The 26,722-nt window shown below is 38.5% G+C and overlaps 1 protein-coding gene across 9 annotated transcripts in view; it reads left to right on the top strand.

Moving 5' to 3' along the window:
* Window positions 1-26,722, top strand: part of GRID2 (glutamate ionotropic receptor delta type subunit 2) — a 1,020,962-nt gene that overhangs the window by 115,348 nt on the left and 878,892 nt on the right. The window contains exon 1 of one of the 9 annotated variants that reach the window (XM_039542697.1): window positions 15,008-15,080. The exons of 7 other annotated variants lie outside the window; for them this stretch is intronic. The gene's annotated coding sequence lies outside the window, so the exon portion shown is untranslated. Of the gene's footprint in view, window positions 1-15,007; window positions 15,081-26,722 lie in introns of those variants that run through there. One more of the 9 variants, XM_039542698.1, reaches the window with a different exon arrangement.

The following is a 26,722-nucleotide window of genomic DNA, read 5'->3' on the forward strand; positions in this document are numbered from 1 at the left end:
TTCCACGTGCATTGTTGTATTAACTTAGAAGAACTTAAAACCAATGCTTCCCTGAGTGACGGTATATGCGTTTGTGTTCCTCTATACATGCAATCACACTATTTCCCAATAGCACAAATGGTTGGTTGTCCCAATAGCACAAAATATGGCATGGCATGGCATGATGTTTCTTTCTTTTAAAAATTGACTTGTAGCACCATTAGATGGACAAACTTCTCACCAACAGGGTGTTAAATTGTTCAGGGATGTACATATTTGCAGTGATATTTTTAAATTTTCATTGAGGTTTTTTAAGAATTATTCACAACACGAAAGACCTAAAGAAAACACCTGAATTCCCATTGCTTCTGCATAAGAATCTGTACTTAATATTGAATACTGTAATACATGCTAGTGAATTTTAACATATTTTTGGGTCTCTATCTCCATGGCTGGATTATTCAGAAACGTGTTAATATGCAGTCCCAATCGCGTAACTTCACTGTCTGTTTCCAAGCACACTCTATCTTTAGATCCTTCCTTTTTCTCCTGTCAAGACCTTTTTTATCTTAGAGGTTCCCAATACGAGTATGCTGTGACTATCTTAATTATTGTTACTGTGGCTGTAACAGTGTTGGGATGCAAAGGTTCTGTCTTAATATCATCATGATGGTAACATAGATCCAGGGTTGGTTGAAAATTTTTTGACAAAAGTTTTCTGTTGAAAAATGCAGTTTTGTTTAAACTAATGTATTGCTAAAGTTGAAATATTTTGATTCATTTAGTTTGACAAATATGTAATGTTCAAATATAGTTAATATTTTAATAGACAAAAAATGTTGAAATGAAGTTGAAGACAAATAATTTCACCTTAGCAAAATGACATTTTTACCAACAAAATTATTTGACCTTATCAAAGAGAAAATTCAATAGTCCTAAATCCTTTCATGGAAATTCCAAATTTTCATTTGTCCAATCTGATTCAATCTCATAGGGCTGGACTTGAGTGTAAGCTAAGCTTTTTTTGTTTGCCTATACAGTAACTTTTTGTTACATGTCTTAAACATAAGGTTTTGGACAGAAATAATTTAGTTTAGTTTTGTTACAGCACCAGCTGGTTTACTGTGCCAGTTTACAGCACCATGTAAAATAATTCATGTATGCAGAACCTTTGAAAAGCTTTGGTTCTGTTTAGTAAATTTTAGATTCTACCATCATAACTCTGTTTTTGAAGTCATGTTAAACAAATAATTGGCTCCCCCATAACACCAGATACCAGATCTGATGCATTTTTAATAGCTCATCTTTGCCCCCACCTCCAGTATCAATTGGGCATTTTTACTCAAAAATTTGTTTACTTATGTTTTCCATGGAGAGTGTCAATAGCATAAATTTTTTCCAAATTGACAATGGGGAGATGTAAAGAAAATTCCTTTGCAATCTAGAAGCAATAATCAACTCACAGCTTTCTGAAATCCCTCCCTATGCTGCATATAGCAACAGAGCGCTTTAGGATTCAGTACTGGAATCTAAGGTACAATTAATTAAAACAAGAGAATTAAACCACCCACCTGGTCAATTCTCTCTCAGTTGTCCCTGCAACTCTTGCATGTCTAGGGCAAATTAATGTTGGAGGGAAGATTTCCACCCTTCATGTTTTATAGTTTTAATGGATAAGAGAAGGATAGAGCCATGTTCAACAGTTAGTGAAAATTACAGGCTGTACCCAACTAGCAGTGATGGTGGACACAATATATGGAAAATTATTCAGCCTGTGTGTCACTTCCATTTATTCAAGGATTTGAAGATGCATTTGGATTATGTGGATTGGAGTGGGAGGATGATGAGAATTAATTACAAATATATAAAAAGGAAATTAGAGTTGCAAAAACAAAATTAAAGACAACTTTACACAGGGGTTGGTTATTTACTTAATTGTTAATATAGTGTGGTAACTTTGAGTTTTGCAGCATTCTGGGGTGATCAGTTTAAGATGTGTTCATTACAAAGATTTATTGAGCTAGATAGCACATGGAGCTGATGTTTCACTGGAATAGTGGTTTGCAAAATGTTTGTTTCCTTTTGCTGATAGTGGACTTTTCACCATCACTGGAGACCAGCCCAATATTATGTTTCTTCCAAATGAGAACCATTTAATTTTATGGCTTCAGAGTGGTAGCTGTGGTAGTCTGTATCAGCAAAAACAATGAGGAGTCCTTGTGGCACCTTAGAGACTAACAAACTTATTTGGGCATAAGCTTTCGTGGGCTAGAACCCACTTCATCAGATGCATGGAGTGGAAAATACAGGAGCAGGTATAAATACACAAAAAAATGTGATTTGCCTTACTAAGTGTGAGGTCAGTCTAATGAGACAATTCAATTGACAGCAGGATACCAAGGGAGGAAAAATAACTTTTGACGTGGAAATGAAAGTGGCCCATTTCAGACAGTTGACAAGAGTAACAGTAGGGGGTAATTAGTATTGGGGACTTAGTACTGACTTCCTGAGGAAACTACAATCCTTTGGTGATCTTCCAGAAAGCACAATCTGAGCCACTATGGATGTAGAAGCTCTCTACACGAACATTCCACACAAAGATAGACTACAAGCCATAAGGAATAGCATCCCCGATACCATCACAGCAAACCTGGTGGCTGAACTTTGACTTTTTCCTCACCCACAACTATTTCAGATTTGGAGACAATTTATACCTTCAAGTCAGCGGGACTGCTATGGGTACCCGCATAGGCCCCACAGTATGCTAACATTTTTATGGCTGACTTAGAGATCCTGTAGGTGTAGCATTGTTCTATCAAGCATTCTTAAAATTACAATAACCACCTGGTGAAGTGAAGAAACAGATGGACAGAGCCAGAAGGGTACCCAGAAGTCACTTACTACAAGACAGGCTCAATAAAGAAAGTAACAGAATGCCACTAGCCGTCACCTACAATCTCCAACTAAAACCTCTCCAGTGCATCAAGGATCTACAACCTATCCTGAAGGATGATTCCTCACTCACAGACCTTGCGGGGACAGACCAGTCCTCGCTTACAGACAGCCCCCCAACCTGAAGGAAATACTCACCAGCAACCACACAACAAAAACACCCCCTTTGCCATTTACATTGGCCAAACCAGACAATCTCTACACAAAAGAACAAATGGACACAAATCTGACATCAGGAATCATAACATTCAAAAACCGGTAGGAGAGCACTTCAGTCTCTCTGGTCACTCAATAACAGACCTGAAGGTGGCAATTCTTCAACAAAAGAACTTCAAAAACAGACTCCAACATGAAACTGCAGAACTGGAATTAATTTGCAAATTGGACACCATCAGATTAGGCCTGAATAAAGACTGGGGGTGGTTGGGTCATTACAAAAACCTAAACCTAATTTCCCCAATACTAATTTCTCCCTACTGTTACTCACACCTTCTTGTCAACTGTCTGAAATGGGCCACTTTCATTACTACTTGAAAAGGTGGTAAGGCAAATCACATCTTTTCATGTATTTATACCTGCTTCTGTATTTTCCACTCCATGCATCTGATGAAGTGGGTTCTAGCCCACAAAAGCTTATGCCCAAATAAATGTGTTAGTCTCTAAGGTGCCACAAGGACTCCTTGTTGTTTTTTATTTAATTTTATGAAATCTGTGTTGGGGTAATGATTCAGTTACTCCAATGTAATTTTTAAAGCAAGATTGTTCAAAATAGAATGAGGCTTTCTTCCATTTCTCTTTTCTGTTGCAGATATTACTTTGAAGTGCTCTTTTTGCGTAAGCATTTCTTGACATTGCAAGGTGCAAATGGCTTTCTTTTGCATCACATCCAAGTATTTTTTTTTACTGTCTTGCGTAAAAGTGGCTAAAAACTAGTTAGATGAGTAGTTTTCTCCCACTAAAAACCTAGATCCTCTAAACAGAATGATGTGCAAGCATGAACAAAGCTGAGTAATCCAAGGTTGGTTGGTTCAACCAATTGAAGGTGCAGTCAAACATTCAGTGATTGAACAACCATCTGGTGAAATATTGCTTGAATGCTGTGACTGTTAGATTCTTGGCTGTGCACACTGATGTTAGTTTCATTACATAATAATGTAACATTAAGGTAATGTTGTGAACCAGTGGGTGGCAAAAGGGTGCCACAACACTGTGCAATTTTTTATCGTCTACCTGCTGATTGCTGCATATTAATACAATTTTTTTGCCAGTAGAAGTGCAATACTACATTCTCCTACGTCAAAATGAATCTGCTTATTCTGCCTCACTAAAAAGCAGCCAATTCTGACTTCAGTTTGTTTTAAATAAGCTGTCCAAGTCGGTGGTATCAGCAGAACAGAATTTTCCATTCATAATTTTTCTGGTAACCAACATTTAATATGCACATTGAGTGGGTTGTTAGAAATAACTCAGCAATCCTGTAAATGCATCTTTCCAGTTACTAACACAACACTACTTCGCACATATACTGCATAGCACTTTTCATCTGAGGATTGCAATGAGGTTTATGAAGAAATTAATTCCCTTACACCCCCTTGTCTCAGTTCTATTGTGATATCTTTAATTTGCAATTTCCTTTTATAACCGTTAGAAGGTCTGCCTAGTGTGTAAGGAATAGATAGAAAGGACTTCGGATATAAATTTGTATTTCATTACCTATAGCTGCTTCTAATCTTAAGCAATACATATACATGTAAAGTATCAATGCCTTTATTCATGAGTCTAAAGAAATAAATAGCATCAAATGAGAAATTTGTCTTTTGGTCATTTTTTTGATACTGTGACAGTCCCACCAATTTTGCATTAGTAAGATTTATGTAGTTTCCCAGTGTGCTCATAGAAGTACAGTTCAGTTCACCACAATGAAGCTTACAGTTTTGGAAAGCTAGTAATTTGTTTACAGCCCCTATAAATATGAAAGCAAATGTCAAAGCAGAAATAACTTTTGCTGTCATTTGGTTGTGATCCAAATGTTACCTTCACAATGATCAGAAAAAGCTTGATTAAAAAAATGCAGAAATACTTGCTTATTTCAGAATTTTTCCCTGCAAAATGTCATGACAGCAAACTTGTACAATGTTAGAATGTGATTATACTGCATATATTTATGAATTTTATTTTATTTAGTTTCCACACTGGAACAGAAAAGTGCAGAGGGGAAGATTTCTTAAGCAGCAACCTCTTCTGCATTTGGTTGACATGTTAAGCTATTCATAGTACTAAAAAGAAAAAGGCTAGAATAAAAATCCACAAATACAAAGCTTGTCTCTTGCACCAACAGATGTTTCACCTGCCTTGTCTGTCTAACATCCTTGGACCAGCATGGCTACAACAATGCTGCAAATCTGAACACACTTGACATACTAGTTGTATCTTTTTTTATCCCGAACAGTCTTATGTAACCCACTGAGTGCATGCTACAGATAATGTATTTGAAAGTGAGACACTGAGCATGTGGAGGAATCAGAGACCTAGAAAAACATTTTTATAAGGTGTGATGTGGGGTAGAGACTAATCTAGTGATTGCCATAGGTAGCATTAGTTCTCTTCCTGAAAGACAACGACAGTATCCCCTTAGGCTGTGAATTGCCAGGGAGTTTATAAACTAAGGCCTGAGGGAAAGTGGACAGGTGTGGAGGAGCAAACGGTTTGGAGATGCACATCCTTTCCAGGAGGATTTATTAAAGGGATAGCCTGGTAAAGAGTAGAGGACAGAACTTGATACAGTACAGGTAGGAACCAAAGAGAAACAATCAAATGCAAGTCCCATTCAATTAAATCGTATAAATGCAGACTATTAAATATTGACAAATTTTTGTAAGTCCTCATATACAAATGATAAAGTCTAAATTAATAAAATGGGTGAACTTGAGTGCCTGATATTAAATGAGGATATTAATATAATAAACATCACATAAACTTGTTGGAATGATAAACAATGTGACACTGATACCAGGATTCAAAATATACAGTAATAACACAGTAGGTCACATTGGTGTGGGAAAGTAACTATATATCAGGGATGGCCAAACTATGGCTCACGAGATCTTTTACTGTTAAAGTGTGGCTCACAGAGACAGCCCTGTCCCATCCCCCTCATTCTCCACTTACCAGATTTGAGAAGACCTCTACCTTGCAGTGGGGTCCTGGGGTAAGGGCTTCTGCCCAGGTGTCTCATAGCCTCTGCCCAGTGGAGGGGGAGGGTCTCAAGGCGTCAGCCCCACGGGGTGCACCTGCTCGACCTTGGGGCTTCAGCAGGAGTGGGGCTGAAGCCCCATCAGGCACCTCTCATGAGGCTGGAGCCCCGAGCCCCAGAAGATGCGCCCGAGCTCTCGAATTTCTGAAGATTGTCATATTTAGCTCAGAGGGTCAATAAGTTTGGTCACCCCTGCTGTATGTGAAAGAATGCAGTCAAATGTAGTAAAAATCTTAAATGAATAAAACAGTACCATGGAATTTCTATCCATAGAAATTCCATGTTTGAATAAGAGTATAGAAGTAGGAATATACTCCCAATCACCTGACCTGAATGGTGATGGTGATGGTGATTGTGAAATTCTCATGGAGATTAGCAACTACCAAAAAAAAAATAATAATGGGGGATTTCAACTGTCCCCAGATAGAGTGGATGGGAGGCAGAGATAAAAGGTCTAGACATAATTAATGACTCCTTCTTGGGGCTACTAGTCCTGGAGCCCACATGGAGGCACATAGGATAGGGTCCAAGAGTTAAAGTAGCTGAACCATTTGGTAATAAAGACTCGATTCAATTACATTTAAACATTCTTGGTGTGTGTGTGTGTGTGTGGGGGGGGATACTAAAGAAACCCAAAACAATAGCTTTTAACTTAAAAGGGGTACTACAGAAAAAGAAGGAGGTTAGTTAAATGGAACAGTGTTAAGAGTGAAATGCCTGCAAGCTGCCTGGAAACTTTCTTAAAAACACTATAAGAGAGGCTCAAACTATATATACAAAAAACCAAACAAACCCCCAAACAAAAAAACACAACAGTAAAAGGACCAAAAAAAAACAAAAAACCAACCAACCCACCACCAGACTAAACAGAGTAAAAGAGGCAGTTAAAGACAAAAAGGCATCTTTTAAAAAATGGAAGTCAAATCCTACTGAGGAAAATAGAAAGGAACATAAACTCTGATAATTAATATGTAACAGTATAATTAGGCAGGCAAGAATGAATTTGAAGAGCAACTAGCAAAAGAGACAAGCAAACAGCAATTTTTTTTAAGTACAATCAGAGAGACCACTGACCAAGTGAGGTGCTAAAGGAAGGACTTGAGGAAGACAGGGCACTTGCGGAGAAGCTAGATGAATTATTTGCATGAATCTTCGCTATAGAGGATGTGAAGGATATTCACATACTTAAGCCATTCCTTTTAGGTGACAAATCTGAGGAATTCACCCAGATTGAGGTATCAGTAGGGAGGTTTTGGAACAAATTGATAAATTAAACAGTTATATGTCACCAGGAGCAAATGGTATTCACCCAAGAGTTCTGGAGGAACTTGAATATGAAATTGCATAATGACTACTGGTAGTATGTGAATTGTCACTTTTCTCAACCTCTGTACCAGGTGGCTGGTGGATAGCTAATGTAATTACAGGCCAGTAAGTCTAATTTCAATACCAGGCAAATTGGTTGAAACTATAGTCAGGAACAGAATCATCAGACATAGATGAACAAAATATGTTGGAAGAGTCAACGCGGTTTTGTAAAGGGAAATCATATCTCATGAATTTAAAATCAACAAACATGCACAAGGGTGATCCAGTGAATATAGTGTACTTGAATTTTCCGGAAGCCTGTGACAAGGTCCCTCACCATAGGCTCTTAGGCAGTGTAAGCAGTTGTGGGATAAGAGAGAAGGTCCTCTCATTCATCAATAACTGGTTAAAAGCTAGGAAATAAAGAGTAGAAATAAATGGTCAATTTTCACAATGGGGAGAGGTAAATAGCAAAGTCCCCCAAGGATCTGTACTCGGACCACTGATGTTCAACATATTTATAAATGATCTGGAAAAGAGGGTAAACAGTGAGAAGGCAATTTTGCAGACACTACAAAATGACTCAAAGTAGTTAAGCCTAAAAGGGAGCTCACAGAACTGGGTGACTAGGTAACAAAATGGCAGATGAAATTGGTGTTAAGTGCAAAGTAATGCACATTGAAAAACATAATCCCAACTCCAGATACAACATGATGCAGTCTAAATTAGTTACTATTCAAGAAAGAGATCTTGGAGTCATTGTGGATAGTTCTCTGAAAACATCTGCTCAGTGTGCAGGGGGAGTCAAACTAACGATATTATGAACCATTAGGAAAGGGATAGTTAATAAAACAGAAAATATGATAATGCCACTATATAAATCTAGGATACGCCCACACATTGAATACTGCATGCAGTTCTGGTTGTCCCATCTCAAAAACAAAACATTAGAATTGGAAAAAGCACTGAGAAGGGCAATAAAAATTACTAGTAATATGGAAAAGCTTCCAGATAAGGAGAGATTAAAAAAGCAGACTGTTCATCTTAGAAAAGAGACAACTGGAGGGGATATGATAGAGGACTAGAACGTTAAGGTACAGCTTCCAAGAATTGTCCATGATTATCATGTCAGGAGAGCAGATTCTGTTTGTAAGTGTGGCATATCCCTCATGTCTCTTCTGAGAATCTTTCCTCTCCTATGGACTGAAAAAGTTCAAGTAGACTAAAAGAAGACCTGACAGCAGCTCCATAATGGAGGCTGCACCAGGGTTTTCCTTTTAATGGGAACTTTCTGGAAATATGGGCATATTTTTAGAAGAAATGGAAAGTCTAAATCTTAGTATATTTGTAAAGTAAAACACAGGAATGCTGCAGCCAGTCTGTCATAAGGTGGAAAGAAGAGTATGCAGAATGTGCTGAAATGTTAGGTGGCAAAGGGGCCTTGTATGCTGAGAAGATGGAAAAAGGATCATAGGATAAAGAGCCCCTTGGAACGTAAAAAGTTAAGATGCTAAGATCTGAAATTACAAGGTGATAATTTGAATGGGCACTGGAGAGAATTAGAAGTGGGAGAGAGAGGTGGCAATAGTTTTCAGTTGAGCAGAGAGACTAGGGAATTTGATTGAAAACAGGGTGAGCTAGAATAAAACAGAGAAATAGAAAAATAAATGAATAGAATAAAGGATCTGAAAACTCCTAAGTGAGCTACTGTGTGGTGAAGAATATAAAGCTTACTGTTTAACCGAGTGTGGAATAGAGAATCCAGCAGATATTAAGTCTGATTTTTAAACAGTTCATAGAAAAAGCCTCAGAACAATCTGTGCATGTCATGTTAAATACACAGGAATGTGATGGAAACCTTGATTGTGCCAAACTAAATAGAAAACAATAGGTTTAGAACCATCTCCATTCTTCACTGTGACAAGGTGTTCGCTGAGCCTGTTGGTCAATCTGTGTTCTTTTCCAAGTGAATATATGTAGAAATATCCTGCATAGAAAACAAAACATAATATTGTCAAGAAATACAGGAAGATATTAGGGTAGGATGGACAGCACATAAAGAGCCCAAGGGCCGTTTGGTTAAGGTGGATTGCATGAGTAATTCATGAACTGACTGTTGCTTTTATTAATGCTGGGGAATGGGTATTATAGTACAAATATTGGAGCAACTGTTCATTATGCCTCATCTAACATTTGTGCATCCAGGGAAAAATATAAGTCCCATCAGTTCTAAGGACACTAAAAGAGGTAAAAATCCCATGAAACATTTGTATGTAGAGGTGAGCAAAGGAACAGGTTTTTTTGGCCATATTTACATAAATTTCTCATTTCACTTGACTTGGTTTTTGGTATCTGAAAGTTGTGTATAGCCTAAACTTGGGCAATTCAAATTCAGATACATTGATATATCCAAACTGTGTGACTTTGAGACAGGTTATGCAGATAAATGGATGAACAAAATGTCACTTCTGAATTCACACATTTCTCTGAACCGAAAATTGTCACATTTAACCCATATCCATATGTATTACTTGAAATTTGGAACCACTCCTAAAAAGGGGTTTTATTCAGGTTAAATAAACCTCCAAAAATTCAGAAGCTAACTGTAACCTTAACTAGAATTTTGGAGGGCATTCTGCCCACACCTGTGTCATAATGGCTCTTAGCAGCTCTCCTTCTGTGGCACTTTGTGTGTCAGGAAATCCATAATTTGCTCTGTGCTCTAAACCCTGGACTGATGACCTTGAAAGGCAGCAGATTGAAAGAATTCAGTTTCTTTCTCCAAGGTTCCCAGCAGTGACTTCCGCAGCTAATAGTTCTGACACTCATTTCATATTGCCTTAAATAAAATAATATTTTATTGGTAACATTACAGGAATTGAGAGAAAATCATAAAAGCAGTGGGTAGAAAATTAAACTCATGCAAATACTCTGGAAAAATGAAATACTGTCATTTCCCTAAACTTAAAATATTGAAATATTTACTTTGATCTATTGTCTATTAGATTATTTTATTACCATTGTCAGGGATCAATATGGTACTCGTAGAGGACAAGTGAGTGCACACAGTCATTCTAACAGCTCTACGGGGCCTTTGAAATCACTGGGCCAAACTCAGTCCTTTGGTAAATTCACATAATACAATTTCATCTCTTACACCAGCATCCTCTGTGTCAAAAACCTCTGTTAGCATTTTATGGTCAGATTCCGTGATCTATTCTAAAACTATTATATCCATTGGGTGTCATCTACTTATTAGTAAGATCATATTCCTTTTGAAAGACTAATTTTGTTTGAGATGCCCTGGGTCATTGTGTCTTACCTTTTGCTTCAGCCTCCTTAACAATCCACAGATTACAATTTTGAAAATGGCCTTAGTTGAGAAGTTGATCATGTATTTCCTGCTAGTAGAGTTTCCACAGTAACAGTGAGCTGCTCTTTGGACCAATGCTATTCAATAGAAATTATTTTAGATGGGAGATCCCTAGTATATTTTTATATAAGACTATAAATCACGCAACATTCTGTCATTCTATCTATCAGAACCTGCTGACATTGCAGTATTGGTTAGAAATCTTATAAGAACAGGCTTTCTCAATAGATATCCAGCTATTCTGCTTCCAGAGCCAGATTCAGCTGCCACACAAAAACTGTCATTATATTTGTTGCTTTTGGTTTCTGCCCCAGCCCCACCCCAGCTCCCGCTTTCCCACAGGGTCCCTGCTTGGCATAGTAATAGAATAAGGCTGCTGTCCTATGCTTCAGCTGGGCCTGTGTTTGGCTTGAATGTTCTGCTCAGCTGCCTCTTTGTGAAAGCTCACCATACCGCACCGGAGCATACTTCATTTTACAAATGAGAGTACTTCCATTTAACTCTATGGGGCTACTCCTGTGCACAAAGTTAATTGCTTGCAGGATCAAGGCCTTTTGCTGGATTATGATAACAAGGGAGCGATAGGCTGGGAAATCTTAATCCCCTCTTTGCAGTATAATATTTGTTGCTTGTTTCTCCAGTATACTACTCTGCGTCACAATGCAGGATTATGACTTCAAATGGGGAATCAGCAGCAGATAAACTTTCTCTATTGTGAACAGTTTTACTGAGACAGGAAAGAGACAGACAGACAGAAAGATGGATGAAAAAAGAGCTAGTTAAAACCTGGTTGGTCCAGTGGTTGAAACCATTTGTTGACAATCAAGCGATTTGCATTCTGTTCCCATTTCTGCTACTGACTGGCTGTCTGATCATGAATCACTTAGCCTTGCTACCCCTCCTCCTTATCTGTAAAATAGGGATACATTTTACCTGTCGCACACAAGCACTGGGACACTTAGTTTGCTGCGTTTTGAGGTTTTCACGTGCAAGTTGCAAACTTAAATTAAGGCTGGTGACTTAGGTCATTCTGGCATCCTCACTCACATTTGGTACCTCACTAATGTCACACAGAAATCAGTGCAACTACTTAGCCAATAAGACATTACTAATTAGGAATAAAAAGTGGCAGAATCAAAGCCTCTTACAAAGGCAGTATCTCTAGACAGAGGTTTTTGAATTATACTTAGCATTTATTATTTGTTTCCAGTAGCACTCAAGTGTACGAGGCGCCGTAGAAACAAGACAGTCTCTGCCATGAAGAACTTGCATAATCTTACAAAAAATGAGAGGATAGAAAAAGTGGTCAAGATGGTGACTAATCAAGATGTGGACAGATTATTCCCAGTTGCCCCCCAAACTTGCTATTGTAGGCTAATTTCTTGTAGGTTATTTTTGTTAATGTCGATTCCTCCAGTAAAGGACAGGGAGTCATGACTACTAACGACCAGATTAATATTTCTTTTTAAAAGTTGCCTTTGTCACTTAAGATTCACTGACTTAAATACTGTATTGATATAGTTACAACGATGCAGTTAACATGCAGAACCTGAATGCCAATGGATTACTGTGTCTTTACAGTATATCATTGTCCATGAATAAAGATTTGTGACTCATACAAATGCAAACTTAATACAATTATATAGCGCTGTATGTCATCTTGTCCTCTTCCCACCTCTACTCCTCCTGACTGAATCATGAATCTGTTAAAAAAGAGTGCTTTGTTTATTTTGGGATTGTTGGTAGAAGACAGCTAAATTGGCTGCTCGTGTCACTTTTTATGCTGAGCTATTTTCTATGAACAATCCATTTAAGATATTAAGTCTTGGTGCTTTGTAAAGTACTTGAAGGAATGACAGCCCCATACAGTGAGCTATGCAAAAAATGTATTTTAGTAGTGCTGGCAGCAAAATGTATGGAGTGTGGAGGGATAGCTCAGTGGTTTGAGCATTGGCCTGCTAAACCCAGGGTTGTGAGCTCAATCCTTGAGGGGGCCATTTGGGGATTGGTCCTGCTTTAAGCAGGGGGTTGGACTTAAATGATCTCTTGAGGTCTCTTCTAACCCTAATGAGCTATGATTCTATTCAGCAGGTTAATTAGAGATGTTACCAGCTGCTGAGGATGGCTCATAGCAGCATTCTGTATTGTTTCACAGAAATATATAAAATTGGAATGGTAATTTTTTGGCCACCTTCCTTTCCCATCCCTATTCCTAATGTTGGTTTTGCCCCAGAAGTATGGGATGATTTTTTGAACAATCACAGGCATACAAGGTATTAAAATAAATTGGGTAGTAAAACTGCCTTGAGATTCTCCCTGCTTAAGATCACTTGATATTAACTATCCATTGTGACATACAACTATCCTGATATGTCGCTCTTATAGGCAGGAGCTGTGGGTACTGTAACGATCTTGAGGTTGGTTAAAAAACAAACCAGTGAATGAGAGAGAAATACAACTTTACAGAAGCTCTCCAGTTTCTTGGCTTCAATCATATGATGGGGTAAGAGGTTATATAAGAGCCGTTAGCACTCAGTGACTTCAGTAGCTACTCTTAGGTGCTGATTCCTGCTTGATTCCCTATGGTCTAGAACAGCCAAGCCTCTCTGCAGGGAAATCCTAGGAACAGTCAAACTTAGAGATGAAGCTAAGTGATTTGAGTTACCGATGAACTCAAACCTCAGGGAGAGGATCTGTTTCAACTGAAAACAGGATGCCTAATTCTCTCTACTTTGCACCTTGTGTAATCATTCGTATCTTTGCAAAAAGAGTGTAAAACATTACCATTCTGATGTGGTAGCATTTTACACCCACTTTGCACCATCTGCCTTGGGACTTCACAAACTGCAAAAGAAGTGGAAAATCAGGCCCAGTGTATGGAAATTCTCTTGAGAGCAAGTGGGAAATCCACCCACTCATGTGGCCCTAGCTTTAAGGGCAGTTTTGTACAAATGGAGTTGATTATTGTGGCTGTGATTCCAGATTGGAAGCTGTGATTGGATTTCCCCTGTGTGTCTCTCATCTGGGACAGTGACATTCGTTTGTAAATGTGTTCTATCAGGACAGCCTCTAGCAGACATGTGAGGGGGGAAGTTGTCATAATTGTCTAAACCTACACGAACTTGGATCTAAAAGCAAGAGGAATGTGTCATCTAGGCAATGAGAGAACTTGACCCTTGAGCTGAAAAGCTACTACGGTACCTGGTAGTACCATGTAAAGGTTCTTAGACATCAATATTTTATCTGATTCACTGCATTCAGTTTGTATAAGTAATTAACCCTATCATTTGTATGTGAAAGAGTCCTAGCGTGTGCCATGCCTCATGGTGCAGGGAGTGAAGGGAAAAGAATCCTGTTTCTTCTTCAGTATAGATTAATTAAAATGAATGCATTCAAATGTAGATTATTATTCGCATATTTATTGAAACCATTTCCCTAGAAGAATTTTTTGAACTACAGCTAATCAGACTCAAGCTATATGCACACAATGGAAAATGCTCATTTTTGATTACTTCTTTCCCTCCTTAGGGTTAGCAAGAGGCTGGACTCTTAATCATATTGGGATTTTGAAATTAACTTCTTGCTGTATAAATCTGTGGTCATGTTGCACTTAGCTGTTATCCAGCATTACCTGTTGTCATTTTTTAAATGGAAAAAATGCTTTGAAATCTCCACATTTAATAGAACAGTCAAATCCAGTAGGTGTTTTAAAAGTCTCACCTCCTTTAGACTCAGATTCCTCAGAGAGGCAAGAAAGGGTCACCAGACCAGAGGAGCGTAAGGGCAGACATTCAAAACACCGTTTTGACAGTTGACAAAAGGTGACAGTACAGCTTCATAACCACTGGTGGACACCAGTCCAGTTTTTATGCAGTGGATACTGTTTGAGTCTGCAAAATTGACCTGAAGTCCTCATGAACAGGCTCTTTTTGCTTCTGTTCAGGCCTGTGACAGAGTGTGGAGACGGTAGTAGGTGAGCCAGCCCTGTAATCACTTAGTCATCAACTCATCTGGAGATGGTTCATTAGGGATGTGCAAGCTAATTGGTTGATTAGGCTGGGAGGCTAGATGAGCCAATTAGGCCATCAGCTGATGGATATAAGGACACAGGAAGAAAGTACAGAGAAAATTAGAGAGAGAAACCAGGACTCTTCCCAGGTCAGTTGAGCGCAGCATGTACAGAGCTCTTCCCAGCCCTCTAGATAAAGGCTGAAGGTATAGAAGTACTGTGTATAATATTGCTGCATGGGACTGTATTCGTGGTAGGGGTGGTGATGAGAATACAAATAAATCACAGGGAGTTTCCACTTAATGGGAGAATCTGAGAGGTTTCTGGGGTATCTAAGGATAGGGACGGAGCATGTGCTGCTATAAGACCACCAATATTGGAAGAATCTTGCTTTTCTGTTGCCACATCTAGTCCTTGTTAGAATTGTAGTGGTGTGAGAAATTTGAAAAAAATTATGAGGGGACTAAAACTGTTAACCAAACATTTTTGAAGTAAAATGTTACTCTTGAGTTCAGTGGAGAGAGACAAAGTAGGTGAGGGAATACATTTTATTGGACCGTCTTGTTGGCAAAAGATGACAAGCTTTTGAACTGTGAAGTGTTCTGCATAGTTCAAAAGCTTGTCTCGTTCACTAATGAAATATATTATTTTGTCCCACCAATATGCTTGTCCCAGGATGGCTACAGCAATGCTGCAAACAAGTTCAGTTCAACTCTGTTGTTGTTTTATCCAAATAGATTCCTTTTACTCTACTGCCAGCGTTGAAAAGCCAGGATGAAACAATTGAGTAGGCTAAATTATCCTGAAAAACAAGTAATCAGTGTTATGCCTAGTACTTGATTTTGGTATTTCACAATTATTAAAACTCATTGGCTTCCAGCGAAAATGAGAAAAAATAGCTTTTTCAGTTGTATTTCACTACTGTACTGACTGAGAGCCATCTCTAGGTGGTAAAGTCTTAACTGTATCACTGTAAAGACTTTCCAGTATTACAAATACAACTGAGTCAGGATATACAGTTACAATGTGGAGGTCAGGCTATTTTCCTTCAAAAAGGGCTAAGGCCTTGAAACTGTCCAGAACGGGATATAGCCAACAGTTATGACTGCCCTGGGATGTGTACTTCACCCCTTTGTGCAGTGTAGTCCAGTAATTCATTAATGCATTCTTCTGATTCTTATTTGCAATGATTTGTGGAAAGGATTGATTGAAAACATCTGTATAAGTTGGAATCTTTTGCTGATGCCTCTGTTCTTTTAGTCAGGATAATTTTCTTGAACATGCCAATGTCTTCTCCATGCTGGGCTAAGAACAAGATAGATTAGGTATGAATGCCTAATGATGTACAGACATAGATCTGCAAAATGCATGGGGTTAGCATGGCTCACGCAAATTCTTTTTCTCCTCCTACATACCTCTAAGTCTCTGACACTTAGTGTTTTCAAAGAAAAAAGTGGAAAAGTTCACAGCTCTTCTAAGACCTACACTCTGACATGGTAGGTTTTTTTTTCCTGTTTGAATGGCTAAACTATAATTTTTTCCCAAGAGATTGAATTTCTCAGGCCCACATGTTCTCTGCCTATGAAGTACTGAAGCAGACCTGCTTTGTTGTTTTTTTTTTAAATAAAAGAAAATATAAAAGCTTTAGCATGGAGCACGTACGTTCCAAAAACAGACCAAAAAAACCCCCCCTCTCTTAACCTGCCAGCTTGTATGGTTTGGCTTTGAAGTAAAGTGCACCTTTACCAGAAAGTGGAAGAGGGTATACCTGTATACATACACATGAGCTTTTTTGGTGGCTTGAGAGAAGGAGCTGAAAACAAACCCTAAGCAACCACAGATGGATCTCTTAACTCAATCATGCTGGCAAAGATCCAAGTGCTGGTTCAGATGACACATTTTATTGGCTAGAAACTGCCTCACATTGAAAGGGGCAAAAAATAAATTTTCCTCTGTGGGATAGCTCAGCGGTAGACTCTTGGCTCCTGCCCAAGCCCTCTGATGACATCTCCAACTTCAGTGGGGAATGGGGGGGGAGAGAAAAATCTGTTTTTACCACTAAACATTCTATCATCCAGTGTTCCAAATTATACAGAAAAACAATCAGGCCAATGCTACCTGTCTTAAATATAGCTGTTGCTAGTTGGTTAATTAAACTGATGAAGCAAGGCTGCAGGGGAAACCCAAATATTACAAAGATAGCAGCAGGCAGTATAGCTAATCTCAAAGACTTTGGAGCTTTTGAGCTACATAAATCAGAGAGACTTTTTGAATAGCCTCATAAAACACAATGTCATTGCCATTCTCCTCACGATGTTTGGATTCTCCCTTCAGTGTACAGATCATTAGGAAACTTAGAAGCAATCAAGTAATGTGAGCCCAATGAAATGACTCATTCAATTCCTGGCTTTATAGGGAATACTGCATGTGTGGGAAATCTGGCTGCTAAGTGGAGCCTTTCCTTAGAAAATCCTGGAAGATAGAGTGGGGCCAAACTGACCGAGAATACAAGTACCCTTTTATTTTGTACAGAATCTTTCATACAAATATCATCACAGAATAATCTACTGATTTAGGCCTAGATGTTGCACGTTTCCCTGTGCAGAAGGAGACCAAAACAATAGAGACACAATATGGGGCAGTCATGCCAGGCTTACCTTTTCTAATACCTTGCTGTTATCCTTCTGCAGCTGTGTGCTTTCCCTCTACCATTGAATGATCCTGCTCTGCAGCTGTATGTTATGCTCACTGGTGACTGTGGGGGCATGACAGAAATGTGACCAGTGTTAGACAAGGGGGGACTGGCTGAGCGAAATCAAGAGAGCATGATAATTATAAAAGCCAGGAGGGCAGTTTTCAATTCAATCCAGAATAAACAGGGAGCCAGTGATGCTCTTTAAGAAGAGCAGTGATGTAGTTATGTTCTGCCTTTGTGTGAAGGTAAACAGAAGTATTCTCCATGTGCAGAGTTCTGGAAAGCTGGGACTTGTGGTGGCATAAGAGAAGGAAGTTACTCTTGTTAGTGACAATCGAGATGAAAGTGTGTTTGAAATAACTGCTTCATTTCTACCTATTAGAAAAGGTCAGTGTGTTTGTATGAACCATCTGAGACGAGGACAGGAATTTCACTACTTTGTTTACCACTGACTGGCTTTCTTCCTAACTGAAAAGCAGAGAACCATGGCCATCTTTCTCTGTGAATTCCCAACGTTGTTACAGGCAATTCTGTTTTTATTCCTAAGAATGAGAGAACAGTGAAGCCATTGGTTCTCTTTGATTATCTGACCTGAACTTTGTATATCAGTTACGGGCATTAGAGCAATCAGTGTAAAAATAGGATATTTTCCTTAATCGCCCAAATATACTGTCCCAACATGTTTTGTTTTTTTTAATAAGATTGCTAAAAAGTACATGGAAATGGTAAAGCCATGGAGAAAAGGCTGATGTCAGAGGAAGGGAGGAAGTCAAAATAAGGGATAAAATATGTCATATGATTTAGTCACAGCTGGATAGCTAGCTGACTTTCTGCATTGTGGTCTGAATTATGGCATCATGTGGTTTTTTGTGGGTCTTGACAGTTTTTGTGATTATATTTACTTGTAGTGATTGACTTAAAAAAGAATTACAACAAAACATCTTGGGGTGGCTTAGCCTCTTTAAAAGTGAGGGGGTCACAATACTGCCTTATTGCATATGTACTCTGCTTTGGTATGTTCTAGGTTCTGAGAAAATTCAAATAAAGAAGAGTTACAATTGAAATAGTTAGACCAGGCCTGCTACCTATCTGTTACATTTCTGGCAGAGTCATATCGTTTAACTTCATGAACAGAAATATGAAACTATTTTAGGGAGGTTGTGTATCACCACTTAGTTGCCCCTCTGCAGTTGCCTGGAGCCTTAACTAGTTGTCTTGATCATCCGCAGAGCTGTACTATGACATGGTACTGAACTGTGAATGAGACAATTGCTATTCATTCACAAACTCTGAGTAGTTCTCAAAGGAGCATCTCTTAAGGTTTGCATATAGGCCACTAGTAGTAAAAGCAGGAAGAGGGAAATGATTACCATTCTGGATCCAGAACTGCACTAATATAAATCTGGTTCATAGATGCTCCGCAGTGGCTGGCAGGAGGTCCTATTAATGAGGGACAGATAAAAGGAGGCCAGAAGTCAGCATTAAGGTACTTAATGGGTCTTAGTGGGTGTTTCTTTTCAAATGAATGGGTCTACAAAGAGATTACATAATTGGATCTGAATACTTTCTGCAAACAGGGCATAGAAATTCATTTCATACAAGCAAAATGGTTGTGATTCTGCAAAAACAATGCATGTTCCTAGAAACATGTAAAAGAAATATAGGCGTGTTGTCACTGATCAAATTGACACTGTGTTGCAACATATAAAATGGGAAAGGAATAATTAGACACTATTTTACTGCTATTGTATCCTGGACTGAACAATAACTTCAGTCAGATGTTTCCATAATCCAAAGAGGAGGCATTTTTACCACATTTTGCCTTCGTGTGTGTAAGGATGATCAGCAGGAGTTGTGTGCATATCTCCAAAAACAGAATATGGCTCTTACTGGATTGTTTATGCTAAAGTACTCAAACCAGATTCTTTCCTGACTTATGCCCATTGATTTAAAACAGGCTGTAAATTGGATAAGAATGTAATACTCTCTCTGGGAACTGAGGGCACATCCCTAGTCCCATTAAAGGAGACAAAACTGTGTTTAACTAGAATGTGACCAATATGGTCTCTGCTATTTAAAACCTGTATCATCCAACTATGTTGTGCACGGTTGGTGTTGTTTCTTTCATGACAACAAATTATCTAAGCCACTTTATACAGCTCAGCATCCCTGACAACTAGCACTATTCAACAACAAAAAGCTAACAAAGAAACCTCACTGCTTCCATTTTTAATCTTATTTTTCTGTTCAATATCTTGGTGAGACGTTAGTACCCCGGCCTGCTGCCAACATGCTGCTACTCTATAATAATCCACTGCTCAGTCTCCATACCACAGAGTGGGAAAAGTGCGTGTGGAGCAGGGGAGGGGGAAGAATCACAAAAGAGAAAGTTAAAAGATAAATTCAATGCTCAAGCAAATTTGGATAAAATATATTGGTAGGAAAATACCATTAAAGAGACACCGTCAAGTCAAACTTGTCTTAAAATGTAGGTTGTGATGTGTAAAAACGTATTTAAAAGCCTTAAACCAATAAACATCTGAATAATTTTTTTTAAGAAAACAGACAGAACAGTTCAGTTTCTTAAACATTCCCCTGTAGTGTTGGTAATCCAAATATTGCAGCTGTGTGCTAGTGCATGAAGCTGATTATTTTGTTTTCATGGCTCAAACTTTGAGAAATGCAAACAAAGTAAACAAATTGCATAAACAATGAAAAACCAACTAGAATTTCAGAAGTCTGTGATTTTAATAATCTTAAATTCTGTTTCATATAGGTAGTGATGCATTTTTGTTTGTTTGTTTTGAACACTTGATTACTAACTTGCCTTAGTTCCTTCTAGACAAATGAACAATTTCTAAGTGGTTATACCTGGGAACATGTTGTTTCAGGTTTTGGGTGTTTTTTACTGGGAACAAGTTGTATTGAACTACAAGTTTTCAACAACTTCTGGTTGGGTTAGTTCCTTGCCTGGAGTCATTTTTCCCCTTTCCACCTCTCTGCTTGAAATGCTCCTCAGTTCCAGCATGTATTCCTTAGGGATCTTAACTCCTCACAGCTGGTTCTGGATCTGAGAGCCAAGCCAAAGCCAATATGGGATAGATATGTTGGCTGGGAGCTCATATCCATTTAGAAATCACCCAGTGGCTGAGCAGGATGGTGGATGGCACTAGAGAGGCTTCAGGAAAGAAGGAGGGGAGTGCTTAGATCTTTCTGTGGTATTGAGGATGGATGGGGAAATTGCAAGTGAGCAGTCTTGTCAGATGTTGGAGCGCATGTTTGGGAGAATGGAAGCTGTGTACTAATTCAGTCATAATTTCTCTATGCAGTTCCACAAAAATGGTTTTTAATCATCCGGCATGGTGTAATAGTTAACCCACAAAGGTGTTTTCTGTAGTTCCTTCCTCATCATTACTAATTGGTATGACATTTGTCTGTCAATATAAGCCTTCTCTTCTAATGAGCAGGTTGTTCCTGCATGAATTGTTAATAGATGCTGAAGATGTAGAAGTGTTTGTGGCATATGGAACCTCAAAGGGAAATATCATGTTGCAAACCAAAAACTGCAACCTGCACTGTGCATGAATCTAGGATCAAAAGCAGACTGATGAGGAAGGAAAAAAGATTTTAGTAGTGAGAACTCTAAGAACATAATCTAACTCCCCTTGAAACCAATAAGTAGACTCCCATAGACTTGGCTGCTGACCACTTTTGAAAATCAGGTCACCTACCTAGGAACCAAAGTGAGCATTTAGATATCTAATTTTTGACCTCCATTTTTTTTAATGTTGAAGTTAGTAACTTTCATACATGATTATTTTAACTGAAACATTAAGCTAATTTGGGTATGCATTGTTTTTTCATAACAAAAACTAGAAATGGGAAAAAAATATTCACTCATGTAGTCTGTCTATGTCCCTTGAAATGCATAATTGTTCTCTAAAGTACATCCTCCAGTACCTGACCAGCCCAATTCAGTGACTGGATTTCCATCTCTTCCTTGGTTGAGAAGCTGACAGTCTAATTGTTCCCACAATTAGAAACTTTTTCCTGATTTCTCTAGTGTAAACTTTTCTTTACTTAAAGATGACTTTTTTTAAAGAGTCCCCCCACCCATTTTTGTTCTTAATTTAGAAATGCCAGAATTGTCAATGATGTTGGATTCTTTTCCCCCCAGGAAGAGATTTTTTTGGGGGGAGCTCAAGATTTGAGCATTGTGTGCTGCTGCAATTTTTAATTGAATGACATGGGTGTTGAATCTGACATATGGACTTTCTAATGAACAATTGGGGGAAAAAGACATTGGAGATAAACCGATTTTAACAAGGTTTTTAGTCTACCTCTAAATATCATCATCATCTTTAAATCTCTTACCTTGTGTGAATTCATGCTCTCATTAGTCCTCCAGTTGCCATAGTCTTCTAGGATAGACATGACCCAGATTTATAATGTAAAGGTAAAAAACTATGAAGTGAAAACAACCTTTTTGTCAAAAATCTTTTAGGCCTTTATTATAGTTATAAAGCAAGGGTTCTCAAACTGGGGGTTGGGACCCCTCAGGGTGTCATGAGGTTCTTACATAGGGGGGCTGTCAACCTCCACCCCAAACCCCGCTTTGCCTCCACCATTTATAATGGCGTTATAAATTAAAAACTTTATATATTTAAGGGGGGGTAGCACTCAGAGAATTGCTATGTAGAAGGGGTCACCAGTAAAAAAGTTATAAATAATAACAAAGGAAATGACGACTCAAGCCCAGTGTGGTTTGGTTTGGTTTGTTTTTTTCCTTAGCGGGTTAACTTTATTTTCCATCCCATTATTTTTTGTTTACTCTGTCTCTAAGTGAGTCTGTGAAAGGGAAAACCTCAGATATCAAGATCTAAGCAACTATGGCAGGGACAGAAGACACCAAAGCCTTGTCTAGACAAAGCAATTGTGGTTTAGCATGTGCTAAACTAATCAAATGAAAGCTTAGGGATGAATGGGCAGTGAGGAAAGAGTGTGCATGCACAGAGATGGAGCTGTTGGAGAAGGTGAAAAGGAGGGAAACTCCTTGGAAGAAGGGATGGTGGACTGACAAAGGGAAAGCCCTTGTGGGATAGGTGTGGTGAATGTGTAGATAAACACCACTGGTTTTATTTTGCTTTCCATGCCAACCACTGCACGTGACAAATGCCATGTTTATTAGCAAAGTGGAGAGAAGAATTTTATTTAGGAGTGAGCTGAATGACGCTCTGATGCATCTGCAATTTTTATAAAATAAATGACACATTTTCCTACCCACCTCACGAATAGTGAACGTGTATGATACTCCATCTCTTCCTCCTATCCCCTTTGGCTATCAAGCCAGTGGGCTACCAGCTAGAATACCAAAAGCTAAGGTTATTCAAATAGATAATGTGTGCAGTTAAGGAAAGGTCTTAAAGAAATGCCTATTACACATTGCAAGAAGTGTCCTGGACCAAACTGATTTGTGGTTGGCCCTATCCCTGAGAATACTATAACCCTTGTACTTCCAGCTTTGAAACAGATCAGAATTTTTTTCTAAAGCAAAAAGATGCTGTGGTGTATCAGAGATAGATGGTCTTTGTGATAATTGGGGCCTAAAATGTTCAGAATGTCATGGATAGTAATTAACATGTTAAATTTGAGATGGCGGGGAGAGATGCTGAAGAGAGTATGGAGTAGAGGTTGTTCAGCTAGAAGACATCTGATCAGAAACACTTGGCACTGAAACACCTTTGAAAACTATTTTGTTTGGACTTTAGTCTACTGTTGAAATAACCCAAAAAAAGGAGGGGGGGCAGAATTTGTGCCAAGGATAGAAGAAGTTTTAATATCTCTGTGTGTGTGTGTGTGTGTGTGTGTGGTTTTAAGGCAAGTAAAGATTCTAATGCAAAAGTTAATAGAGAGAGAGAGATATCTAAAGCTAAAATAGACCAGATTAATACAAAGCATAGAATATAACAGTTGCCAATAGCAACCACTGTAAAACTGCAAAATACTTCACATTGTAACCCCCATTTTTCACACATGTATAGTCTTTCAGAACATTCATCACTTGAAGTAAAATTTACCCAGGATGTATCTGTCTGAAGATTTTAATTTTTGTAAACGTCTGAGCTAATTTCCTCCAGCCATTATTGAAGTAGGGAAAATTTTGAGAAATGAGCTTTCTGTTGGGTTTGTTTCTAATCACACTTTTTCCCCCCCCATAGAACTATAACAAAAATGCTTGAAATTTGGCATAGATGTATGTAATTAAACAATTGAGATTGCTAAAACATAAATACTAGAAGTGTCCATCCCAAGATCTGCATGCCCTTTCCAGTAGTTGAGACTACCAATAATCAAGTTATATTGAGCCTCTTAAATCCAGTGACACCTTTCCATACAACCATAATGCAACCTATCGCTTAATTATATCATATTCACAAATAAACCTGTCCACCTCTTACCCTGTACCCTCCCCAAATGTTTGAGAGAAAATGGGGGACCACGGAGCATAAATGTATTCTGGAGCGGCAGGTTCTCACAGCAGCAACCTCTCTTCTCTGTTGAAGCAGTCCCTGCTCAGGCAGATGTTTATCAACCTTTTCATTGGGCATCTGTTAAGATGGAAGCAGATATTAAAGCCATTTTAATCTTAACAAATATTCCCATTACTTGTGTTGGTGAAGCTTCACTGGTAAGAGTAACATTGGGAGTCCACACTGAAGGTCTTTCTAATGCCATTTTGAGCTCTGAACAGGTCTGAATGTAGTGTTTAAAAACTGGTGTTGCTGCAAGAGCCTTTTCTACAAAAGAGTGTTAATGTTGCAGCAATGGAAGGGAACATTTAAAAATATCCCTAGTGTACACAAGGCCTCGCACCCAATGACACTTTTATCTTAAGGTTTCATACTGCCATCCATCACTGTATTCTTCATTTTATGTGGCAGACACACGGATACTAAAGGGCACATATGAGGGTCTCTGCAGGACAAGTCTCTTCCATTTTTATATTTCCTCCTTTATGATAAAATGGCTCTGCATTTCTGTAGTAACATCCAACCAAGGGTGTCTCAGCAGTTTACTGGGCAGCCTTAACATCTCATTTTTTTTTAGTTCATACAATTTGTGTTTCTGCAGGAACATGACGGAAAAAACATTTTCAGCATAAAGGCTTAATGAACTCTGGTTCACACAGTACTGAAGTCTGTGCATTTTAAAATTGATTTGTTTTCCATTTAAGTTAATGAGACTACTTGTGGGAAAAGGACCTACTAAATGAGAGGAAGATATCTCTGGGAAAGATGTGTCTAGGATTTAGACAATATGCAGCAGGTAAAGATGATAAGGGGGCATGGGAGTAAGGTAGAGGCAGCTGTGATTGCAGAAGTTGGTAGTTACTTCAAGCAGTCCCAATGTTGGTATCAATCACTTGTACATTGGCAATCACAGGTGATTTCCATTTAAAACCATCTGGCCCTCTGTGGCTAGTGTAGTCGCTATAATTCCAGATGTTTCTGAGATGTGACATTTTATATTTTTTCTAAATTGCAATCTTTTTATTGCAAAGATTGAAGGGCCACCACAGTGTTGCAGCTGCTATGTCAAGTAACTTACAAACTGGGTTTCATCTAGAAGAATCAGAGGTATTCTGGACTGAGAGGAGCGGGGGAAGTAAGATTTTCTGGAGGCTGGACACCTACAGTAACTTGCTTTTTTCCTTATTTACTATGCTCTAAAAAGTGATGATCTTGGCAGTTATAATTTATCTTATTTCCACGATTAGACTATAAGATGAGGATGAATGATGGTTTAGACCTTTATCTGGTATTTTATATCAGGCTTTCCTTGACCAATGACAAGAACTGATGGAGTAGTGTGATGCATATTAAATATTAAGACTGTTAAAATATTACAGATATTTTTGGAGTGGCATTTTACAAGTACTTCTACCCAAAGGAGACCTAAATTACTAAAAGGATGTGACTCAAGGACCTGGGAAATGTACTTCTGCCACAAGTCAACTGAGAAACAAGATTTCCTGACTGGACTATTGAAACATTCTAGAGGTGATCTGTCACCATGGTGACTCCTCAGGGTGCATTCTCTGTACTTGTGAATGGATCATTCTAGAAGGGAAATCACTCAGTGACAGGAATGTTTGATTGAAACTGCAGCTGAGGTTTTTGTGGTGCTTGCTTTGGAATGGGCTAGAGTTGTGCCGGTTTCTCAGAGTGAATCAGTATGACCCTTAGCTCCTGTCATCCCTTTGTAGAAATATACTAGAGTGGTTCTGACAGGAAGGTCTGACTGAAAATACTGGCGTACAAGTTCTGGTGCTGGAAACAAACAACCGTAAGTGATGGTGAGAGAAAGAGGGTATGCTTTCTTGGATTATAGCTATTTAGTGTTTGTCGAGTTTGCAGATGAGAGATTTCATGGCCATCAATTTTCTTGTATAATATTTATATTCATATTGTGTAGATAAGTGATTAACATTGTATTACCTTATTTGTCACCGAGTGATTTTTACTTTTGATGTAGTAAACACAGACAGCCCAAGTATTTTGCTATCTATAAATTAGAAAATACACAAAAGGATATAAATGTGAAGAAGAGGGGAGGAAAGACAAGGTAATGGACAGCTGTGAGTGTGCAAGTTAGTAGTCTCAGCAGTCTTAGTGTTTAAAAATCAGGAGTCACAGGTGGTCAACATGCTAACTGATGGCAGTAATTTGTAAGCAATAAGGCAAAGTTAGGCTTTAAAAAGACAAAGGGGATAGGATAGCGGCTTTGCAATTTTTGAGTGTGATAATTTCCCAAATATTCTCATGAGAGAAACAACAACTTGTTTCTGAGAGAAAGGGGACAGGCAAGTGACTAAGGCTGGACAGCATCCTTGGCTGGTCAAAATAGGGGCCATAAGGGTCTGTTTGGGTTACCTTTGGGACATGCTCAATTACAAGGAGTAGGTTCAGGAGGCAACAAAGACAGGCACTCTGCCTTGAGGAGATAACAAACTGGGTGCAGGTGAGAGTGTAAGTGTCAATAGAAAAAGCATCGAACTTAGTTGTGGACTGAACTAATACTTGTGGGTGATGTTTGACACATCCTCATGTCATTCTAATTTGTTAAATCAACAAGTAAGTCATTATTAGAGGG

Source organism: Mauremys reevesii, linkage group 5, assembly GCF_016161935.1.
Source record: "Mauremys reevesii isolate NIE-2019 linkage group 5, ASM1616193v1, whole genome shotgun sequence".
NCBI classification, from domain to species: domain Eukaryota; kingdom Metazoa; phylum Chordata; order Testudines; family Geoemydidae; genus Mauremys; species Mauremys reevesii.